At 40.4% G+C, this 23,830-nt stretch overlaps 1 protein-coding gene across 1 annotated transcript in view; it reads right to left on the reverse strand.

Annotated features, from left to right (window-relative positions):
- The window catches only part of PELI1 (pellino E3 ubiquitin protein ligase 1), a 95,243-nt gene extending 83,282 nt beyond the window's left edge, over nucleotides 1-11,961 (reverse strand). Inside the window, exon 1 of the mRNA XM_068564828.1 lies at nucleotides 11,908-11,961. The gene's annotated coding sequence lies outside the window, so the exon portion shown is untranslated. The remainder of the gene's footprint in view (nucleotides 1-11,907) is intronic.
- Nucleotides 11,962-23,830: the final 11,869 nt, after the last annotated feature.

Raw genomic sequence — 23,830 nt, forward strand, 5'->3', positions numbered from 1 at the left:
GAAGCAGAACCACTAGTGTGGGAGGCACTGGGGAAGCAGAGGTCTGAAAGGGGAGTTGAAAGATCAGAGGGGTCACCCACCAGTTCATCTGAGAAGGCAGGTGTGTCCAACTGTCCGAATGGGTCTCTGAGTAGAGAGCTGGTGGAGAAATCTATGGGAGCTGTTGCCTCGAAAGGTTTGCATTCAAGAATCTGGTGATGTTGAGTCTGATCAGGAGGGCCAGAGGTCCCCCCAAAGAGCAGGATGTGGAGTGGAGGAGAGCGGACAGCTGGAACCTACTGGTACCTTCATGTCTGTCCATTGCTGCATCTAACCATGATGACCTTCAGAGAGTAATGGCTGCTGCTTTATTCTGCCTTCCAAATCTCATGCAAATTCCACTTTTGGCCAAATCAAACTCAGAACCATACAGGGAAGAGGATTCTGGGGAACTTAGGTCTAGTTTAACCAGGGTTTTTAGTACAAACCACCACGTAAGTAATTTTGAAAATGCAGTTATTAGGAGTTCATAACTCAAGGAGATGTGAAAAGTAAATGAGACTTAAAACATGTAAAGAAAGCACTTATCACACTGTCTGACACATTGTAAGCTCCCACTAAATGTTAACTATCATTTCTTCTTTGTTTTCAATCCACTTCCTCTTATGCTGCACACTTATACCTAAGCATTATGACCAAATTTCTCAATGTCATTGACATTGCATCATCAATGTTCAGGAAAATTAGTAAATGATATGGGAAGTGTAACAACAAAGCAGATATTTATTGAGTACTTACTAGGTGACCTTTGTATGCATCAACACCTATGGTGCTAATAACAACCCTACGAGCTAGCTATCATCATCATTCACAGCAAACCATGAGGCCACTGAAGTAGAGAGATTATTTACTTGCCCCAAATTACACACAATTTAGACACAGTACCAGTTGAGAGTGGAGTAAGCCCATTTTAAACACTCTGTTTTCATTAAGGGTGGGAGTACCACCTCCAGGAAGATCATCTTCAGAAATACAGCACCTTCAAAACTAACAAAGGATCTTAGAACTTCTTTTCTGTTGTTATTGTTTCACACAAAATTTGGATGAATTATATATCTGCTCTCCATGGTTTGGACTACAAAGCCAGTGGTCAGAAAGAACTCGGTACGTGGCAATGTTGCGCAAAGCAGCCTTGATCAAGCCAACGTGTGTTGAGGTATTTGGGGAGGCAGTTGGAGAAAAGTTGAAGAAAGGTTAAAGTTAGTTAAAGGTTAAAGTTCATAATTAGATATAATTTTGCAACCTAAAACTTGAAAAACTTGCTCCAAATGGGCTCCCTGGCCCTTTTTAAAGCATGGCCTTGTGACTTTTACTGGAATGCAAAGTTTGTCGTTACTCCAGCCAGTAACTCTCTCCCCGACCTGCCCCAAGCTCAAGCTGTCCCCTAAAGCAGAAACTCCAAATTTGCAACTCCACTGATTGTACTCATTTTTTTCAAAAATTTAAATGTTTTCAGATGGGGCTTATCACAGTTCCCACTCATCTCTCTCTATTTTCTGTCATCCAGCCTTACTTCACTCATCGATGTTACATGCCTTGAACTACAAGGCGTTTGAGCTTCCAAAACTTGCAAGGTAATGGTCTCTAGGAGCACAAATTTCAAAGGGATTGTCTGGTCTTGGATTTCCACACAGAAGTCAGCGGAGATGAGGCGCATGGACCTTCCCAATTCTACTTTCTACTCATTTGGTCCCTCACCACCCAACAAACTCCTTAAAGTCCTTTATGGATAAACTTGCTGTGTGGCATTCTGACAACCCCTAGGTTTACCTTTTAAGAACTAAGATCTGAATTGCTCAAAAGCCAAGTGGAGAAATCATACAATTTCACCTTTGCCAAATGTGACATGCATTCTGTAAAAGAAAAACCCTGAGATATGAGGGCTAAGTACTGAAAGAGTAAAGCAGAAAATCTAAGAATGTTCATAAGTAGACACAGGTGCAATCCCTGCAAATGCACTTGAAAAAGGGTTAATAGTGTACTTTTTACTTTGTAGGGCTTGAAGTTTTAAAGTGTGCTATTAGGGAAATATTTGATTTCTTATGGTTTGGAACACCTGTGACATGAAAACTTGAAGATACTAAAATATGATAAATGATAATGTTTCAGCTATGTTGACAAGCATGTTTGGCATTGAGGTGGTTACCTGTCAGAAACAGTGCTGGTATTCATTACTTTTATTAATGGTCACGAAACCTGGGACATGAAAGTGATGGCTCTGTAAAATGTATTCAGTTCAAAAGCTGGTTTTGGTATTTTATGATACAGATTGACAAAAGTTTGTGATATGTAACTTAAAACATGTGGGTGCAGTTAAAGTAACCATAGTATTTATTGGATAGAATCTTTTGTTGTTTTTAGAGATATGGAAAAAATCGGATTAGATAGAGTCTAGCTTGCTAAAAAGAGACACAGAACCTTGCTTTTTATTACAAGAGACAAAGCCTCCTAGAGGTTTGCATTTGCAAATTTCTCCTGGCGTCCTTCAGGTTTGTGTACCTGAATCTGAGCACCATATCATCTTTACCATTCTCTTATCCTCTCTCTAACACTTACATAACTAAAGATGCTTTTGCTTAAATGGGCATTTGAGTCAAATTATTACTTTTAATTAAGTATAAATGTTATAGTTTTGCTCTCCTAACCCCTGGCAACTTTCTAATCTCTGCTCTCAAAAGCAAAATATTTGCTTTTACTGTATAGAATAAGATGGTGGTAACTAGAGTCTTAGGTTTTTAAAAACTGCTTGATTGTCGAAATGAAAGGATCTCAGTAAACATATCGAGTATTACTTATTTGGAACACTATACCAGTTTAACACATAATTACAATTTCAGAATGTGTGCCATTATGCATTTAACATAATTAATTAAATTAATACAAATCCAAATTCCTCATACACTAATGATGACTCCTAGAACACATTATATCTTTCCCATTTTTATTCTCAGCATAGTGCATAGAAGCCTGGCCTGTGTAATAAATGCACTTTTAGAACAGTGGATTTTCTCAATTTCAAGGACTCTTTTGGGTGCTTAGCAAGTATACAGAACAATAAGTCCTTGGACCCTTACTGATCAAAGCAGCCAAATGATTTGTTGATGTTTTGGAAGAAACAGAGGTGAAATATTCAGTTTAATGATTGAGTGGAGAATAGTTTTATAGGAAAGGGGTTTAAGTCACACAGTTAATATTAACAATAGCAGCAATAATAATGAGTTGATTGAGCCTGGAAAAATAATATTCTCCTTGGCTAGAATTTTAGGATTACTTGAACTGTGGTGTCCAATAGAACTTTCTACAATGATAGAAATGCTCTACAATCGGCACTGTTAAATATGGTAGCCATTAGCCATATGTAACTATTAAGCATTGGAAATGTGGCTAAGGCAACTGAGGAACTGGATTTTAAATTTTATTAATTTTAATTAATTAACATTAAATTTAACTAGCCACATGTGTCTAGTGGCTACTGTGTTGGATAGTACAGTTCCAAAGTGCTTTTTTAAAAAATTTATTTATTTTTTATTATTTATTTATTTTTGGCTGCTTTGGGTCTTTGTTGCTGTGCTCAGGCTTTTCTCTAGTTGCGGCGAGCAGAGTCTACTCTTCATTGGGGTGTGCGGGCTTCTCATTGCGGTGGCTTCTCTTGTTGCGGAGCATGGGCTCTAGGTGCGCGGGCTTCAGTAGTTGTGGCGCCTGGGCTTCAGTAGTTGTGGCTCGCGGGCTCTAGAGCACAGGCTCACTAGTTGTGGTGCACGGGCTTAGTTGCTCCGCGGCATGTGGGATCTTCCCGGACCAGGGCTCAAACCCGTGTCCCCTGCATTGGCAGGCGGATTCTTAACCACTGCACCACCAGGGAAGCCCCCAAAGTGTTATTAATAAAGCCTCTTTGAGTAATTTCTTTAGTTCACTCATCTATTCATGCACACATTTTATATATTTTTACATTCATTAATTCAACAAATATTTTTTGAGCACCTTCTTTGTTTCAGGCACTGAGGATGGGATGAGCAAAACTGACCAGGGCCCCACCCTCACAGAGCTTATATTGTCTCATGGAATAGATGAAAACCAATCAAATAATCACACAGCTGGTGGGAATTAGGAGAATGTGAGGGTTGTAAGATTATCCCATGTGGCTGATTTCTGTGAGGAAATCCAGGCTTTTCAACCTCTTTAAAGTCTTCTGATTTCCCACAAGGGAGTGACCTCTGACCTGGGATCTGAAAGATGTTTGGCCCTTTGAAAGGGATAGATTTTATCAGTTGACACTACAGAGATCAAGCAGGGTTGGTAGAAACAAATTTAGATAATTATCAGACTGACTACACATGTAAACAAAATCACTGTTTCTCTTTAGAAAGAAGAAGAAGAATATCAGGAGCTTGGTGGCTTAGAAGCATTAAAGCTGTCAAAACTGAAAGTAGAGCAGTTGATCATAGGATATCCAGGGAGTTTCCAAGTCATTCTGTCTCACAGTATATAAAGGTACAGACCCTCTTAAGTGCTTCTTTCTCTTTTATTGAAATAAGGTGTAGAAAACACACACACACACACACACACACGCACACCTGGGTATAACTAAGAAGTAAGACGTTAGGTAAATTACATTTCCTTAAAGAAATATTTTGATGTTCTTGGAAACCTCTACTCCTACTGAATACTAGCTAAGTTTCTGATATAGACAAACTGCGTCTCCTGTAAACATGCCATATGAAACAGCACTGATCTCTTCCATCTAAATATTTCCCAGTACCCTAGGATGGTCATCTGTGAAATAGATGATCTGAAGGTTCAGGAAACCAAACTATCCAAAGGAGCACAAATAGTCATCAGAATCTAGTTTGCATGTAGAATTCCAATCTCCCTGGAACTTCTAGCTGGTAATCTAATTTAAGCATGAAATGATATATGATAATTTGAAAATAATTATGTACTCTTAAATGAGAAGCCACTAAAGCACAGCAGCACAGAATTAAAGTAGCATGTGACAGTCTCTAATTTTACCTGCTGTAATTTTAATTTGGGGTTCAGAGTCAGGGTGGCAATGCCTTTTCAAAACATTCTGATCTTGATAAAAAATATCCAGGCAGAATATCTAAGAGAAGTACACTCTGTCATCCTCAAAAGAGTGTAAAAAGTGCATCTAGCACTTCCCACGGTGCAGTATTTCATGAATCTGTCTAGTTTTGTGGAACGCTGCCAGATGGCTGAGCTCTATTTCCACACCCCCCCACCCCTTTTCTTGGTATGCCTGAGAGCATATGACTTAGGCTACAGCCATGCCTACAGCAAAATTACACCGTGCTTAATTAACAGAAATCACTACATTAACACACCTATGGACCATTCCTGGGGGCGTGTTGGATAGAGCCACTAGGAACTCTTGGGTCAATGCAGTGTTGAATGCTTTTCTCTCACCTACAAATATTAACACGTATTCCTCCCTGAACCAACAGGTAAGATCTCCACAAGTGATGGGCCACTGCTCCGTAATTCAAGTCCGCAGATACCCTGAAGCCTCTGAACTAGATTGTGCTGAGTTCAAGTTTCTATAAAACCCACGACGACTGTCTTTTCATCAGAATACATGCTCACTCCCTCCCCAGAGGTAGGCATTGCTACTAGGGGATCCCTAGGTTGTTATTACCCTACACCCAGTCTTTCTAACCTGCAGTTTTTCACAGGAAAGAATTCTTGTTGAGAGGGCTTCTGTGTGCAGAGGGGAGGATGGGAGGAGTAGTGGTTTGGGGAGGAGAATTCAGCCCATTTCACTAGTGGTCACTAATGCCTTTCTGTCCAATCACACTCCTCCAGGCCCAAACCATTATATAATACATGTTGTAGCCTTTTGCATGTAGGTTATAACCTAAGCAAATAATCTTGTGGAAAACTTTAACTTTTTATAATGTAAAATTTCAAACATATCCGAAAGTGAGGCACACTAGTGTGATGAAGTTCCATGTATTCCCATCACTCAGCTTCCACGTGACCAACTCATGGCCAGTCTTCTTCCATCTACACCCCTACACCCCTACCACTTGTATTATTTTGAAGCAAATTCATGAATAGTTTGCACTTCGATGGAGCAGTTAATAGAGGAGGCCACTTTTTCCCTAAAGCCGGCTTTGATTCTTCTCTTCCCAGCAGGAAGAAACTGTGATCCTTGAGACTCCCTAGCATTTTATTTCTACATTTCTTCTAGCACCAATCACGTCTTGTCTGGTATTATAGGTCTTTCTGTACATCCTATCTTTCCTATTGAACCCTCAGTTCCTTGAAGGCAGGACTTAGGACTAATTCATCCAGCATTCAATAAGTGCTTATTGAATGAAAGAAGAAATGTACAAAGATGGACTACAATGACTAAAGTCCAAATTCGGATCAAAATTGATACACATCCAGCACTGGGAATCAAAGAAACAGACATTTCTTCACCTCAGATTTGCTCCTTCTGTTTATAAATCGTAAGTAGAGACCTTGAGTTTCTTCCAAACGCCAATACAATCTTTAGAGAAAATATGTTTATCTTGAATTGGGTGATAAAGGACTTAAATATGGTGAAAGATGTATTCGTTATTTACGATAACGTAGATAGAAGTGGTTTCTTGTAGCTGTGCATTAATATAATACAAACTTGAAAACAGTGATCCATATTTTGCATGAAATAACCAAAGAAATTTGGGAAGGACAATTTTCTTCCACAGGGAAAGAAAATGGACTTTGGAGTTGGGCAGACTTGGCCGCAGAGCCCTGCCTTCAGCAAGTTACTTAACCTCTCCGACCCTTACCTTCCTAATCTATAAAAGTGGAAGGATCTTTTTCTTGCTTCACATGATTGTGAAGGGTTAACTGGGATAGCATATATAAAATCTCCAGCACTGCCTGTCATATAGTTGGTGCCCTTATGCACTGGTAATAATATTAGCAACCACTTAAGAGTTTACTATATGCTGGTCCTGGATTAAGCAGGATACATGTATTATTCTAATTAATCTTCACAGTAACTTTGAGGAGAGTTAATATTTCCATTTTGTTGATGAGAAAACCAAGGTCTAGAAACTTAAGTAACTTGCTCAAGGTCACATAACTAATAAGAGGTAGAGCTGGGGTTTGGAGATTTAAACCTGGGTCTCTCTGACGCTAAAGAGGAATTCTGTGTAATTATTGTGCTGCCTGACTTTCTTTCATTAAAATTTCTTTGAAACTTTGTATAGAAAAGGGCCTTTCTTAAAACTTTAAGGAAAATATCTTTTCTTTCAACCACTTATTGCTGCTGTAACAGAACCTGAGAAATAAGCAGCTTTGAATAATTAGGAATTTTTGAAAGTGGGAGGGTTAATAATGGAAGAATGAACATTTGAAGACCACATTCACTTTTTTTTTTTTTTTTTAACCCATGTCCCCTGCATTGGCAGGCGGATTCTTTTTTTTTTTTAATTAATTAATTAATTAATTAATTAATGGCTGTGTTGGGTTTTCGTTTCTGTGCGAGGGCTTTCTCTAGTTGTGGCAAGCAGGGGCCACTCTTCATCGCGGTGCGCGGGCCTCTCACTATCGCGGCCTCTCTTGTTGCGGAGCACAGGCTCCAGACGCGCAGGCTCAGTAATTGTGGCTCACGAGCCCAGTTGCTCCGCGGCATGTGGGATCTTCCCAGACCAGGGTTTGAACCCGTGTCCCCTGCATTGACAGGCAGATTCTCAACCACTGCGCCACCAGGGAAGCCTCACATTCACTTTTATTTTAAACACTTATAAGAATAGTGATTGTATAGAAAATTAATGTATTTATTTAAGGGATGTATAATATACAGAGACTTTTTGTAACACTAATTCTAGTGATGTTGCAGAAAAATATACCTGAAGGCACAACTTCCGTAAGACACCAACAGAAACAGCAGCATCAAAAATGTATAAAATTTACAAAATTTGGAAGATTTTAAGTGAAAAAGCTAGTAAAGTGTTTAGTGCATGATATATAATGAACATGGAATAGATATTTGTTGGATAACATGAAGCATGAGTCATAAAACACCTAATATATTAAGTCACTCAGAATCTGAGGCAGTGTCCAGTGCCTGATTAAGTCTTACGAAAACCTCTAAGAGTATATATTTTCTTTTTCTCCTTCTCCTTATTAGAAGTTCTGGCATTTCCTAAGTCTATTAGTTCCATTGGTTATCCCAGTACAAAAGCCTAGAAAGGCTTCCATTGAAATATTCAGGTTGACTATTAGAGGTTGTCAACACTGTCCTCTTTGAATAAAAATATTTAAAGCGTTTGTTCTTCTAGGAAATGTAGTCCAGCTTGAAAATTCATCTTTAAGATAGAGCTGGAGTTGCCGGTCCCTACAACTCCCCACGTTCTGAACACAGATTTACTGTAGTAAAGAAAAATCTGAGTCAAATGTCTGAGGAACAGGGTGTGATTTAGCTAAAACTGCCAATTTTGTTACAGCATGTTTGGAAAAGTTGCCCCCAAACCGGCTGTCATGAGTACTTCTTAAATTAAAATAATTCCCACTGAATCTTTTGAAAGTAAATAGTTGATGTCCAAGAATCTCCCAGGAAAAGCCGTTGTAAAGTCTCATGAGGACGGGAACTTTTGTCTGTGGCACTCACCTCTGCATGCTCAGGGCCTGGCACTTGGCAGGTGCCATAGATCTGTGTGGACTTGGGAATAAAGGAAAATTATTTGTGCCACAGTTCAGCTATACCAGGAGCCTGGCTTTGTGCTTATTCCTACAGTTAAAGCTTTCCCTAAGTGAGCTCTAAAATTCCCAGATGTTATAGTAAATACTCCTCAAATAAGTTTGGGATAACAACCTCGATATGGTTCAAGTCATATGTGGCAAAGATAAACCTGCCCTAGTATTGTTGCACCCTAAAACTCCCCATGGATTTGGAAGCTGGCAGAGATAAAGCAGACCCCAAGATGGTCTCAGCTGGACAAATGTTGAACAGAACAATTGCTGCCTCCAGTTGCTTTTGACACAAGTATTTGGTGGGGTGGGGAGCAGAGGAGGATAGTATGTTTGCTATTCGTGGACAGGCTCTTTCTTTTTTATCCTGCAGCCTTTGGAAGTTAATGATAATAAATTAATACTGCAGGGTCGTCAAGGTCAGACACCCTGTATCCTATGGGGTACCTGGACTTCCGATCCACTCAGATAAGGGGAAAGACAAAGGAGCAGTAGCCACCTGTCTTTATTAGAAATGGTGCTTGGTGCCCTGGTAGGGTTCTGCCAGTCTGCTTTGGCTTGTGTGTGGGTTGGGCAACTCGCCACTAAGAGGTCCTCACGGGGAGAAAGGCTTAAGAGGGTGGGCAGCATGATAGAAGAACCACCAGCTTGAAACACAAGTCTAAATATATTCATCTTGTCCTTGTCTCATCTTTAATGTAACCACTTGAGGAATTAAGTTGCTCCTGTATGTTAGGGTGCCTCAGTTTCCCTAAGTTTTGCTCTCCCCCAGTTTAGCCATGGGCAGAGAATACACTTCTACCCTAGGGGCTGCTGCTTGTAGAAGGAGATAATGCTCTTGCACACATTACTAAGCTCAGCGTGAAATTAGTCCCCAAAGGGAGGAGGCGTGACCAATGAGTGTCAGATGTTCAGGCTTTCTGCATGACTCCAGCCAGGGGCAGGGATGTGGCTATGGGGAAAATAGGGTTTGGGGAAACAAAGGAGTTTGAAGGCAACCAGAGTTCCAGGCTAACCCCACAGAATAGAATGCAAGGAGTGAGGAGTGGGATAGAGGGCGAGTGGGAGGCAGTGGAATAAAAGAGGGAGGGGAGATCTTTGCAAGCCATGTGTTAGAGGTCTTGTTAACTGGCCTGGCCACTCACCAGCAGTGTGACCTTGGGCAAGTTAACTTTCCTGGGTCTCATTGTCCTCATTTGTAAAATGTCATCAGGTTGTTAAGAAGTCCAAATGAATACATGGAAAACATTTTGGTTAGCACCTGCACCCTGCCCCCCCTCAAAATGCTCAGTAAACATTAGCTCTTATTATCTGTAGCTCAGGCTTGCTTTTATGATTTGGTTTGATTAGTTTATCTACAGTTTGTACCAAGACAGGGTTATTTTGAAACACAGAGTTTCCACTCGGTATCACTTCACAGTTTGAGTAAACTCACCTAACCCTGTGCTGGGAAAGGTTGGAGATCCTTAAGAAATGTTCTTAAGAAGGATTACACCTGCCACTAGGTGTGAATTATTTGGCTAATTTAGTGTTACAACTAACAAAAAGAATGAAAAAAAAAAGGCTTTCCTTACATCTGTCCTCACTTGGTAATATAATAGGAGACTTAGTGGCTCACTCTCTCACTTGTTCAAAAAAAGGCAATTAAAGAACTTCGCAAAACATTTGGTTGCAAAGCCTGAAAAGAGTGCACATCTCGAGAGCAGTTCCTTTCTTCTGCAGGAATACATTTTCATTAGGTCTTGGGTCAGCCTGTATCTAGGCTTTGGGAGAGAGTGTGCTGGCTTAAGGCAGACCTCTGTACCAATTTACAGTGGAATCTGATAAAAAAGCCCACGAGAAGAAGAAAGAAGCTATGAGCTTCCAGATAACTACATGGTCAAGAATTCATAGGACTTGAAATTCTGATCTAGACCAGAATGTGCTTTTGACAAACACAGGGGAGAAATTATTGTAAATGTGCTATGCTAGCTGGCCCAGTAGGAGAAGTGGGACAAAAATGTAAAAAAAATTTTTTTTAATTTTATTATTTAAATCCTGAGGTGAGGGGGAATCAACAACCTTTTAGGTTAATCTTTACTACCTACCTTACCAAGGGAGTCAAAACACTTGATACAAGGTCATTTTAGATGTAAAACAAGAATAACATGGAGGCATAATTATTATATACAAAACATAAATCACAGCAAACAGTGGGGAGAGGGATGGGCAAGATAGGTGATGGGGATTAAGAGGTACAAGCTACTAGGTATAAAATAAATAAGATTAAGGATATAATGTACAGCACAGGGAATACAGCAAATATTTTACAATAACTTTATGTGGAGTATAATTTATAAAAATGTCGAACCACTATGTTGTACACCTGAAACTAATATAATATTGTAAATCAACTATAATTCAATTAAATTTTTTAAAAAATTACAGCAAACAAATTTTCATAGAGACTTGGCTAGTTCTGGTCAGGAGAAAATTCTTGGTGTATTTTCACTGGAGTTACACTAGTGTAACCTAGTAGTGGAGTTATTGGAAAGTCATTATTGTATAGTGGCTTCTATAATTAGTCTATGATTAATAGGTCCCTGACGGAAATTAACTCTGAGGAAAGCATCATAGGGAAACTCAGTTTTAATCTAGGGTTTTGCAAGTTCATACAATTGGCAGTGGCCTAAGGAGCAAAATGGGTTAACTGAAGTGGGTTGTTACCAAATTGTTTGCGTTCAACCTTAGTTTTCTTCTTATTAATAAAAAGGTAATGTGTTTTCAGGACAAATATTGTGAAAGCTCCATAAGCAGAAAAAATTAAAGTTATAAGTTAAATTGCCATAATTCATTAGGAAGGAAAGAATTAAAAGAGAAAGAAAAGTTGAACTTGATACTTTCAAGTTTAGTGTCAGAACCTTAAGTCTGGATCTTGCCCATTTGTGACAGTGTAATCCTGAATAGGTAGGTAACTTAGTTTCCCTACATATGGCCTTGAGTAAATAACTTAATCTTTCTGGTATAAATTAGGAATACTTTATGAACATTTCATCAATGTCTACACAGCAAAAAATAAAAAAGTTATTGCTGATTGCTCGGTTTAGGTGGTCAGTGAAGATAGCAGAACCAGCCAAGACAAGTCTGAGATTTACTGCCCTTGACTTGCCTGCCTTGATTACTTACATGGCCTTTATTAGCCAGCTTGGTGCAGACTTCCCTTCACTTTGTGCTTGGCAAATTCGACTGCAGAGTTGTTTTCCTCCCCTGTGAAAATGAGCAATGTTTATATTACTAAGATCTAAAAGAAAAATTTTAAAGATGACTAAAAACTAGAGCGTGGAAAATTTTCATTTACTGAGCCTCCACTTTCTACTTTCTTGTATCACCCAAAGGGTGGCTTCTCACTCCCTTGGGTCACCTGCCTCTAGTTCAGTGGCTCTCAAACTTTTTTTAAAACTAATTTTTCTTGGAGTATAGCTGATTTACAATGTTGTGTCAGTTTCTGCTGTACAGCAAAGTAAATCAGTTACACATATATCCACTCTTTTTTAGATTCTTTTCCCATATAGGTCATTACAGAGTACTGAGTCAAGTTCCCTGTGTTATACAGTAGGTTCTTATTAGTTATCTATTTTATATATAGTAGTGTGTATGAGTCAGTCCCAGTCTCCCAATTTATCCCTCCCCCTGTCTTTCCCCCTTGGTAACCATAAGTTTTTCTACATCTAGGAGCTCTCAAACTTGACTAGTTTCAGACTCACCTCAAGGGCTTGTTAAAACAGATGGCTGGGCCCCACCCCCAGAGTTTCTGATTCACTGGGTCTGGAGTAGGACCTGAGAATTTGCCTTTCTAACAAGTTCCCAGTGATGCTGGTGCTGCTGTTCTTGGGACCACACTTTGACAACCACAAAGGGAACTGGCCTCCTGCCAGCTACTTAATGGTCCCCATAACACCCTCCCCTCCCCCCACCTTACCCCTAAGCCTTTATCTCCTCCTAGGGCCCTTCCTTTCACCACTGTAAGTAACCAGTGGGATCCCTGGCCTCTAGCTGCTCCCTCTGGGTGGCCCCTGCTGGGAGCTGATGTGAAGGAGTCTTACTTCCTCACAACCCCTCTAATGCATGACTCTTGATGTTTTAAATGAAAAGACAGAAATAACTAGAGGGAATTAGAAACATTAGTGGGTAATGTGAAACTGAAGCTAAATGTGATTGTTCTAGTACACAGAAGCTTGGGTTGAAAACCCCATCTCTGCCAACTGGTGATGGTGGCTCCATTATGATGGCCACTGTGTGCCATATTAGTGACTCCTACTTCCTGTCCTGGAGAAGACATTAGAGGTACCCTACTTGAGCCTGCTTATTCTGTACTGAGATGTGAGATCCAGATGGGTGCCCTGGCTGTTCCTTCCTCTTCCTTTGCTGTAAGTTCAAGATTCTGTTTTTCTCCCAGATACTACTGGGATCTGTAAAGTCTCACAGTAGAGAAATCTTATAGGTCTGTCTGGGTTTAGGCTCCAGTTTTCTGAAGAACTGAAGGAAACAAAGTGACCTTTTTGGCTTCTGAATATGAGGTTAAGGAGAGACTATAGAGAAGGCCTATAGGTTTATAAGAACTTCCCCACATTTCAGGAACCTCACAGTGAGCTCCAAAACATTTTCCTACGGTTGCCACACGACCAACATGGAAACCAAGAAAGGAAACAAGGAAGTTAAGGGAGAGGTCTGGACAAAGATTTCCCTTTCCTTCTCGAGTTCCTCTTCTAGTATGTGACGCTGTAGAAGCAAGATCCAATGACATCAGCATCTTTGGTGAAAAGGAAGACAGAAGTGGAGGGTATACAGAGAGGGGATTAGTAGTCTGGAGGCACCCGACCTAGCAAATCCAGCGTGGGCGTCCAGCAGCTTAATTAGTGAAAGCACCATCTGAACGTGGCCTCAGTTGCAGGTTTGGGGCCAGATTCATCTGTGACTTGACCTAATTCAAATCAACAAGTAAACATTAAGCAATGATTATGTGTCAGGGAAGTGTTATGGGAAATAGAAAGAAAAGCATGACATGGATCCTGCTTTCAAGGAATCTATTATCTAGAAGGGGAGAGAAGAACTGTATACAAACCACTAAGGTGCAAGACAGACTATGACTCTCTGGGAGCCCTGGGCTAAGGCTGCAAATGGGCTCCTGGCCATATCCCGTGCATCTGGGCCACTATCAGAAGGTTAGAGACGGCTGAAGTAGAGGCCTGTGCTAGGGAGTTGGTGGCAGTCAGTTAGGGGATTCGGTGCTAAAGAGGTTATTAGTTGACTGCAGAAGCAACTACATACTTCTACCTAGCTATTTGTGATCATTGAGGCCAATTTTCAATTTTAATCTATATATTTGCATCCCTAATTTCAGTGAGGCCCCTCTTCCTACTCACAAATCTGTGCTTGTAAATGACTAATTGTTGTTCTATCCACTTGAGTAGTTAAGCAACTAAATGACTGCATGTGCAAATTCAGGGGTTTGGAGGCAAACACAACTGTGTTAGTGGTTGCATAACCCCAAGGTGGAAAGGGAAAATTAATAGGCAACCTGTGAAAATCATTACTAATGTTTTTCTTCTGAACTATCAAGAAATAAAATTACATACTTGGTCTTTGGAACATGATAGATGGGGTAGACTATCAGACAAGGAACACAGCAATCTTCTGAGTAGCTGATGCCTTGTTATTTGAATCAGTAGAATCTATATCAACAACAACAACAAAAATAAAACCAAGCCATGAGATCCTGAATATTTTGAGGCCATTCCAATTTGTTTCAGTGGGTCTAGGGAGTTTGAAATTTTGTGTGGCTGAAATGGTTACGAGATCACCCAAAATTCATCATCCTCCTTCTGTAATGGAACTGTTGCTGGGAGGTGGATTGAGGCCCAAAGAAAGAGATGATCCCACAAAGATTCCTATGTTCCTGCAACCCCAGAACCACCTGCCTCTGCCTGCCCCCTCCTCCCTGATGGAATGCCACAGGAGAGGGATACCAGGAGGATGCAGACAGAGTAGAAACAAAGAAACATTTCCACTTCTCGTTTTTGTATGAGGCTGTACCCTTTACATGGCTGGACTCTTTTGGAAGCACTGGAAGAAAGGGGTAGGGTCATTTAGGAGCTCCAGGGCCCTTGGAGATAGGCATGTTGGGTGGGTGTGTGGGATGGGATGTGGGAAGGGGAAGAAAGGAAAGCTTGTGATGGAGCCAAAGTGATACAAATGCCCAGAGGCTCCAACTAGCTAATCCCCAGGCACCTCCAGCAGGGCACTCTTATCTTTCTTGCTCAGCATGATGGTTAGGCTCCTGAGAAGCAGTAATTTAAAAAAATAAAAGTGAATTTTGTCGTAAGAAAAACATGAAATCATGCTCCAGTAGGTTGAAAAAAAATCTGTCAGGTATTTTGTGTATGTGTGTGTGTGTGTGTGTGTGTGTGTGTGTGTGTGTGTTTATCTCATTATTATGACCATGGACTTTATGTCCACAAACAATAAGTTTATGGAAAAAAAGTAAAGACATAAAAACGATTATTCATAAACTAGAGAATAAAGGTCCTTAGTGATGTCTAAGTTGCAGAGGCAGTAGCTCGCAACCATTAAATCTGCCATTCTCCACGCTCTTCACTGCATCCATCATAGGAACACGGGATGGGAAGTTTGTCCTACTCAGTACTATGTGCTACCCCACTCTTTTAAAAATCTGGTTTGCTCTCTCACACCATCCTCTGGCTGTGGTCTCGCTCAAGTCATATTGGTCATTCATTAACATATTCTGTTTGGCAGATAACATCCATTCTTACTTTGTCTTTTGCCATTTCTTACCTTGGTAGCCTCTTGGCCATGTTAATGGATGTATTGTAATCAGAAAAGGTGGATGGTGAGTAGGACTGGGCTTAGCTCCTCACTGCGCAGGGTATTATATCACATCACCCCCACCAGCAACACTCCCAAATTACACCATCAGCTCCAATTCCAAAATATTTTGGTGGGCAAAACTAGTCTTATTATTCCAAAACTAGTCTTAATTTCTTCTTTGTTTTATTAAAAAATTAAAATAAATGTGTGAAAATTGGGAGGTTGGCGTATCGTGTGAGTTGAAGCCTTGGCAACAGTGTGTAAAATCTATATCTGGGAATAGTTGACACCAAGAGTTAGACTGTGCATTGCTTAGTATTGCAGGCTTCAGTGTATTAAAGGAATATAAAATAAGTATGTAACCTTTGCTTCTTCCTTTCACCTGAAACGTAGTTAGTAAAGAGTAAAGTCTATGTGGTTCATACCAAAAAATACATCGGTTTGAAAATACAGCAGGAAAAGATTTATTTTTTAAAGAAGTCAAATCTTGGTGTTAACAAGACACAAGTATTGTGATTCAAACTTTATATTTTGTTGAAAGTGCTTTCACATTTGTATTACTATTATTTCTAGTCTATTTTCCCAGAAGAGCAAAGTCAAGTTCGAGATGAGGGAACTGGCAGAACAGGAGGCCATAAAAGTGATGGAATGCCCACAAGGCATATAAGAAACTAAATATTGATCTTTGTTCTTTCAGGGAGGACTCTCAAGTTTCTAAGGATGTCATTACAGCTACGGTGGCGTTGGTTAATCTGATCTGCTATTCAGCTGTGGTCTTGCTCAGCACTGAAAGAACACTTTGTTCATGAGCTTCAGCTGACAACCAGAGAGTTCTCTAAAGCAAGGGTTATAGAGAGAACATTCCTCTCCATGTGTTATGTAAGATATTCAAGGTATGTAGGACTCCGAGGCAATGAATAAAACTTGTTTTAAAAAATGACACAACTAGCTAGTGGGAAGCAGCCGCATAGCAGAGGCAGATCAGCTCGGTCGGTGCTTTGTGACCACCTAGAGGGGTGGGAAAGGGAGGGTGGGAGGGAGGCTGAAGAGGGAGGGGATATGGGGATATATGTACAGCTGATTCACTTTGTTATAAAGCAGAAACTAACACACCATTGTAAAGCAATTACACTCCAATAAAGATGTTAAAAAAAAATGACACAACTTATACATTCAAATTACTTTTTATCCTTCTAAGAGTCATATTGGAAGACACATACTTATCCTAGCAAAGCACTCTTCAAAGCATTTTGGAATTTTTTGTTTTAGTGTTGCCTTTAGAGCCAGGGTTAGGGTTTGTGAACCACTTAGGACTAAATACTTAGCATGTCACATCAATTTTTAGCCATGACATGGAAGGTTGATTATTTGTTTTGCTTCCCCATAGACTTAACTCTAAATAACTTGGGATATTTTTTTAAAAAACAAATCTATTCATTTACCCACTGATTCATTTAATCAATAAATATCCATTCAGTGTCCAGTGTGCCAGGCTATATGTTAAAAGTTGAGGATTCAGCAATGCACAAGACAGAAATAGTCCCTGCTCTGTTGGAGCTGACGTTATAATAGGAAAGACAGACCAAATCCATCCCCACAGCAACATGCTAACAAACAAATTTTAAAAATACTTGCCAGTTGGGATAAGTGGTATAAAGGAAACAGATAAGGGGCTGAGCTAGAGAAATAACATGAAGAAAACAGTTTGTTAGATGGGAAAGGTGACATTTAAGCACAAATTCAGCCTCTAAAGATGTCTACTTGCCACCATTGGGAGTATTCAGATGAATACACTTTAATTTTGGAGAACAATTTTGAAGCCTGAGTGGGGGCAGAGCCCACTTTCCCCACAGCAAATTTTCTTTCTGTAGGATATGAAAGTGTGACCCTAATCAACGAAGTGGCTTCAAATGTGATACCTCAGTTACCATAAATAATCTGATAGCAAATAAGTTGTATCTCACTTGGCAGCCCTGACCAACTGATAACAGGCCTTTCTTTTTTTCTTTTGGATTAAACAAACATACACACAATTTTCTCCCCAGATGGTAGAGCTGTCTGACATCTCGACGGTGCCGTTTGCAAGGCCCCAGGATCTTTAATCCTCCATCTACTAAGGCTCTCAGAGCCACCCGGGAGACGTCCTGGAGGTCCCCAATACTACAGAGGTAGTAGCACTTCATGCTATGTCCATTACTTGCAGGACAGCATCAGCACCCTGCTTAGGTTCTCGAACACCTTCTGCAGGATGATGCCAATGGTCTTGAGAGAGATTCTGAGTCTGTGCCCTGGCTTCATGGGAAACCGTGCTGAGAACCATTAATGATGTCTGCTACGGGCTTGGAATGGGGTCACATAATGTCAGTTTGCCCATTATTGGAGATGTTAAGTTTGATCACTAGGTTAAGCTGGTGTCTGACAGATTTCTCCATTGTACAGGCACCCTTCTTCCTAAAGAGTATTAAGAAATACTCTGTGGGGTAACATTTTGAGATTATGTTAATTTCCTGTTCTCCAACAATATTTCACTGCCAAATGACTTGCCCAAGTTCATAGCTAACAAGTCACAGAACTGTGACGGGAGTTCTATTTCTCCAACTCCCAGCCCTGGCAACTTCCACTCCACTATGCTGGTTCCATCCATTAGCATGTGAACATTTCAGGTAGGATATGAAGAAGTCAGGGTTTCTAAAGACTCTAAGAAAATCTAGGTGCTATTTAGACCTTCATAGTTTATTAAATGCATTGAAAAATAAAATTTTCATTAGGAACTCCTATTTTGTGTGAAATAATTAGATTTCCCTTAATGTGGCTAAGGAAGCAATACATGGTAACACTGCTAGATAGATGAATTGTTGCTATTACTACTCAAAAGAAACAGACAGATATTGTGGCCAATTCTCCTGCCCCCAAATATTTTTAAGCAGGTTTGGATTCTGTTTCCTCTGCCCTTCTTCACTTAGAATTTTTTTTTTGGCTGTGCCGCTCAGCTTGCGGGATCTCAGATCCCTGACCAGGGATCAAACCCGGCCCCGGCAGTGAAAGCGCAGAGACCTAACCACTGCACTGCCAGGGAATTCCCTGCCCTTCTGCACTTTGAATACCAGTATAGATTTGTTGGATAAAAGACTCTGTGCTGAGTGTGAGTACCAGTATCTTTCCTTAGAATCATTAACTGTAACTATAAATCAGATGGATTTATGTTCATTTCATTTCTTAAACCACACTGTGGTGGTTTTTATATGAATCGAATTCCTATTGTTGAGTCTTTCTAAACATCAGAAGCTGTCCCAAAGACTTCCTGTGGCAGTATAGTCCATGGGGTAATTGTATTAGGATAATAGGGTTGAAACATTTCATAATTTAATGAGTTTGTAGATTTCTTATTCCCAGAATTAAAAAAGAACCTCTATGAATGTCAAATTCCATAATTATCTGACAGAACAGAATTTGGCTCTATTTAACCAACTGGCATACTCTCCATAGATAACAACATGGTTTGATTAATATAAAGAGCCCATTTCTCACCCCCCTCCTCTCCGGCACCAGAAATTCATTAAATATAAAGCCTTACATAATTCTGTAAAGAAGCTCACTTCTCTGCAGTTTTTCTAGCTTCTAAATTAGATACTAAAGAAGAAATATCATTCTTTAGGTGCAGGCTTTCAGCTTTCCCTGAAATGGAGTGGTTGGTCATGGTCCAGCACACAAACTAGCTTGGGTTTGATGGAATTTAATTAATAATAATAATAAAATACAAAGTCCCCTTGGTGTTAAGTTAACAAGCAAATTCTGGGGAGAGAGATGAGAATAGGATGTGGATCGAGTCTATAAGTGGCCTAGGCCTCGAAGATTCCTTCTGGCATTAGGTACACACATTTGGGTTTCTTTGGATTAGAAACATAAAAGCATAATTTGTGCCTTTAATTAAATTTTTTTTCCAGTAGAACTCTTGCCATATGGCCAAAGAAACATAGAGCTGGATAGAAACAATAGCTGACATTTATGTTCTAGGTGTTTTACATGAATATTGTTTAACCCTCACAAACAACCCTTTAAGAAGGTACAATTATTATTTTCCTTCTTTGAAAGATGAAGAAACCGGAGCCCAAAAAGTTTAGGCAACATCCCATAGGATAATCTGGCTTGCAAACACAAACAGTAAGACTGCAGAGTCTGAGATCCTGAGGTCCCGAAGATAGGCACTATCACTTCCCAAACTCTGCTGCCTCTCCATGGAGGGGTAGGGAGACTTACAGTGCTTTTCATAGGAAGACTGCTAAGTGCTTCTCTTGAATATTATGATTATTTTCCACAGCAATCCTTTCATGCGGCTTATAAACCAAGAACTGGGGGTCCATCAAATGGAAAGTGACTTGTGTAAGACATTCCCTGTGATCCTGGGAGATCCTGGCAGAAGGTGAAGAGGCTCTTACCATTACTCCTGGGAATTCACCAATGGCTAGTACTCTTCCCAACTCCTCATCATGAAAGACAAACAGCATCCTTCCTAGTTGGAGTGTACTCATTTGATACTTGTTCTGTATTTCTCCCTAGTGGCCAACGTTCCTGGCAGAGAAAATGAAACCAGGATAATAACCATTGTAGAGTATGAAATTGCTTCTTATCTGAATCCATACTCTAAACCTCCTTCAGTGCTTTCATAAATCATCCCACACTGATAGAATTATTTTTTATGACTCATAGGTATATTTTACTTTTCCAGTTTTATCCTCTTTACTTTCAAGGAGAAGATTGGATGATGGAGAAGAAAGATTCACCTGCAGAGCTATGTTGGATTTTATTTAACCCTAACACATAGACTGTGGACTAAAACAAAGAAATATGCCCAGCTTAGTATTATGTACAAAAAATTTTTTTAAAGTTTTACAGAATATAATCCAATGATGAAAGTCATTCACTTAACAAGCATTTATTGAGTTCTTTCTAGGTATAAAGCACTGCAATAGGTGCTGAAGTACAAAAATAAATAAACCTCATCCCTGCCCTCAAGATGCTTATACTCTTGGGTGTAATATTGTGTGACCATTTGTCTGGGCCTGCCTGAGGCAGTCTTGGTTTACGCCTGTTTCCCCAATGTAATTATAAACAATACTCTCTTTCACTCTCAAAAGTGTCCCAGCTTAGATGACAAATTGCATATACCCTAGCAATAATATTTCCCACTAGATAATGTTTTTAAAAGACTTGTAATTCTTGGATATACTGTAAATAAGAAGTACAAACAGCAAAGCTGCAAAGAGTATACTGACACAGTGTCTTCATTTTGGAATCACTATTCCTGTCTCTGTATGTCAGTTGAAGTAAGTTCATTGGGAAAGTGTGGCATTTGGTCTTACATTATTCTTTAAAATGCAACTACTGTTCAATCTCTATTGAGAGGATGAAATATATTGGCTAGAAAACTTAAGAAGATGAGAGAATACTGCAATAAATGGAGATAATAATATGTATCATACACTCAACCCCAGTTTTATAGGAGCCAAAGGTAAATAGGACACAGGGGCCCTTGGGGGCCAGGGAAGTGTCAGGTGGAGCAGAAAAAGCAACGGTTGGAGGCATTTGGGGTCACGAGCCTCTGATCTCAGAGTTCAAGGTGGCGTCTTTCCCTCTCTTGGACTCTTTGGTCTCTATCCCATTCTTATACGTACTGAACTCATTAGTTTTTAAAGTCACCTGCGATGTGCTTTTGTGAAAGGTTGGTGTCTGCAGAACTTCTAATTACACATTGTGTACTGTTGTCTGAATATGTATATGTACGTATTTTGATATTGAAGACAAGCTATTTTTAGTTTCCTTTTGGGTATGTTTGGAGAAACTCTTAACTGTGGCTATGCTGCTATGGAAACAGTATCCATGTATACTGACATGTTTACAATTGTTTAAAACACTATAAACTTTCCAGGGCAAAGGCAAACAGCTTACTTCCATCAAAGTTGCTCCCTGGTTTCCTTTTTTATTAGTTTATTTATTACTCTCAGACCCATGTTGGAATCTGTTTCATCTGTGCCTGCATTAAATAGCTGTTTTTTGCTGACATGCATCATTTAATTGATTTCACATTCGTAACTACAGTAGCACTGAGAACAGATGAAAAGTTTACCCTGAAATCAGAAATATTCTTTGGCCTTGCTAGGAAGTGAGAATTAAATACCTCCTAGGCTCCCAAATGAAAAAAATGGAATAATACCTCTTGAGGGTATGTTGACTGACTATCTAGAATTTGCAAGTGTAGGATAATCATTTAAATATAACTACTGTAATTATTATTTGTGTGTACAGAATGAATTTAAAGACTAGGCTAATTGCTTCAAAACATGCAAACCCAGGGGCTTCCCTGGTGGCGCAGTGGTTGAGAGTCTGCCTGCCAATGCGGGCGACGCGGGTTCGAGCCCTGGTCTGGGAGGATCCCACATGCCGCGGAGCAACTGGGCCCGTGAGCCACAATTGCTGAGCCTGCGCGTCTGGAGCCTGTGCTCCGCAACAAGAGAGGCCGCAATAGCGAGAGGCCCGCGCACCGTGATGAAGAGTGGCCCCCGCTTGCCGCAGCTAGAGAAAGCCCTCGCACAGAAACGAAGACCCAACACAGCCATAAATAAATAAATAAAAATTAAAAAAAAAAACAAAAAAACATGCAAACCCAAAAAGGAGTTTTCTGGCTTATTCCAAGCATGGAGAGAAGTAGGTGGCTAAGAATCTTTACAATTTCTGGAAAAAGAATCTCAACAAAGCCACATGAATTGAAGTGAATAAGAACCATGTTTGTTTGAAAGTACCAGGAAAGTGATTTTTGGCAGGGTAGTTTTCTGGGAGTCAAAAAGTATTTTAAAGTGGAACCTGTAATTGTGAATCATACAATGGTGTGTCCTGACTACATAAAAGGGCACATACTCTAGCAGAGCATAATATTTTATAGGATTTTAAACACAGAGTACTCACTCCTTTAAAAACTTCTCTTTTCCAAAATTTGATATCTATTTTGAGTAAGTATACAGTAAAGAAAGTTTTAGCTGTCATGAAGTCTACTTTCCTCTCTCTTCTACTAAAATCTCATTTTTGTCATCTTCCTGAAACAGTCATTTAAAATCACAGATCAAGGGGCTTCCCTGGTGGCACAGTGGTTAAGAATCCGCCTGACAATGCAGGGGACACGGGTTTGAGCCCTGGTCCGGGAAGATCCCACATGCCGCGGAGCAACTAAGCCCGTGCGCCACAACTACTGAGCCTGCGCCCTAGAGCCCGCGAGCCACAACTACTGAAGCCCACGCACCTAGAGCCCGTTCTCTGCAACAAGAGAAGCCACCGCAATGAGAAGCCCGCGCACTGCAACAAAGAGTAGACCCCGCTCGCCGCAACTAGAGCACAGCAACAAAGACCCAATGCAACCAAAAATAAATAATAAATTAAAAAAAAATCACAGATCAAAAAAAAAAACAACACCCAATGGCGTATAGTTGATTAACAGCTATACTCCAGTATAAAATAAAAATTAAAACAAAAAACACACACCCAGTGGAAGTCCTGCGGGAAGGGGCATGCTTCCTGGTGAGCTGGTTGACGTGAGCCTCAAGTGCGCGTAGAGATCAGTGAGCCATAAGCCGACAGTCCCCGTCCCCCGCCCCCTCGCCGCCCCCAGGCCCCTTTCCGACAGTGTTTATATACTTTCTCTGCTCCCACTCATCAGCGGACATTCCATTCTAAGCCCTTCAAAGGGACAAGGTTTCTGTGATTCTGTTTTTCTTCTTTGTGGGAAGGATTCCTCCCCGGCCCTAGAGCTTAGCAGCAGCTAAGAAACGTGACCCCAAGGTCACATTCAAATTAGAACTCAGTAAAACCCAAGGGTTTGTTGCTTCCTGGCTCTAAAAGAAACTCAGAATGACAACGGTGTCTGGATATTCTACCATGCGTATGGAGAGAGTTTACAGGGGGGCCTAACGGGACGGACGGGACTCTGGGAAGAGTGGGTATCAAGTGGCTCTGACAACTGCGTCCCTTTAGGGTTGCGCTCAGGATCAGGATGAAAAGGTGGAAGCGGGGTAGCAGCAGCAGCGCGGCTTAACACACAGCGCTCCCCGGGCAGCCACTAATTGGCTTACTCCTTTCAGACGTCTCTTAAGAAGCAGATTTCCGTTTCTGTTCTGTTGCCTCTGAGGGGATTTCCCAAATTAACCTCCTCTAAGCTTTCTTGAGGGGTTGTTTTTGA

This window comes from Eschrichtius robustus, chromosome 15, assembly GCF_028021215.1.
Source record: "Eschrichtius robustus isolate mEscRob2 chromosome 15, mEscRob2.pri, whole genome shotgun sequence".
NCBI lineage: Eukaryota > Metazoa > Chordata > Mammalia > Artiodactyla > Eschrichtiidae > Eschrichtius > Eschrichtius robustus.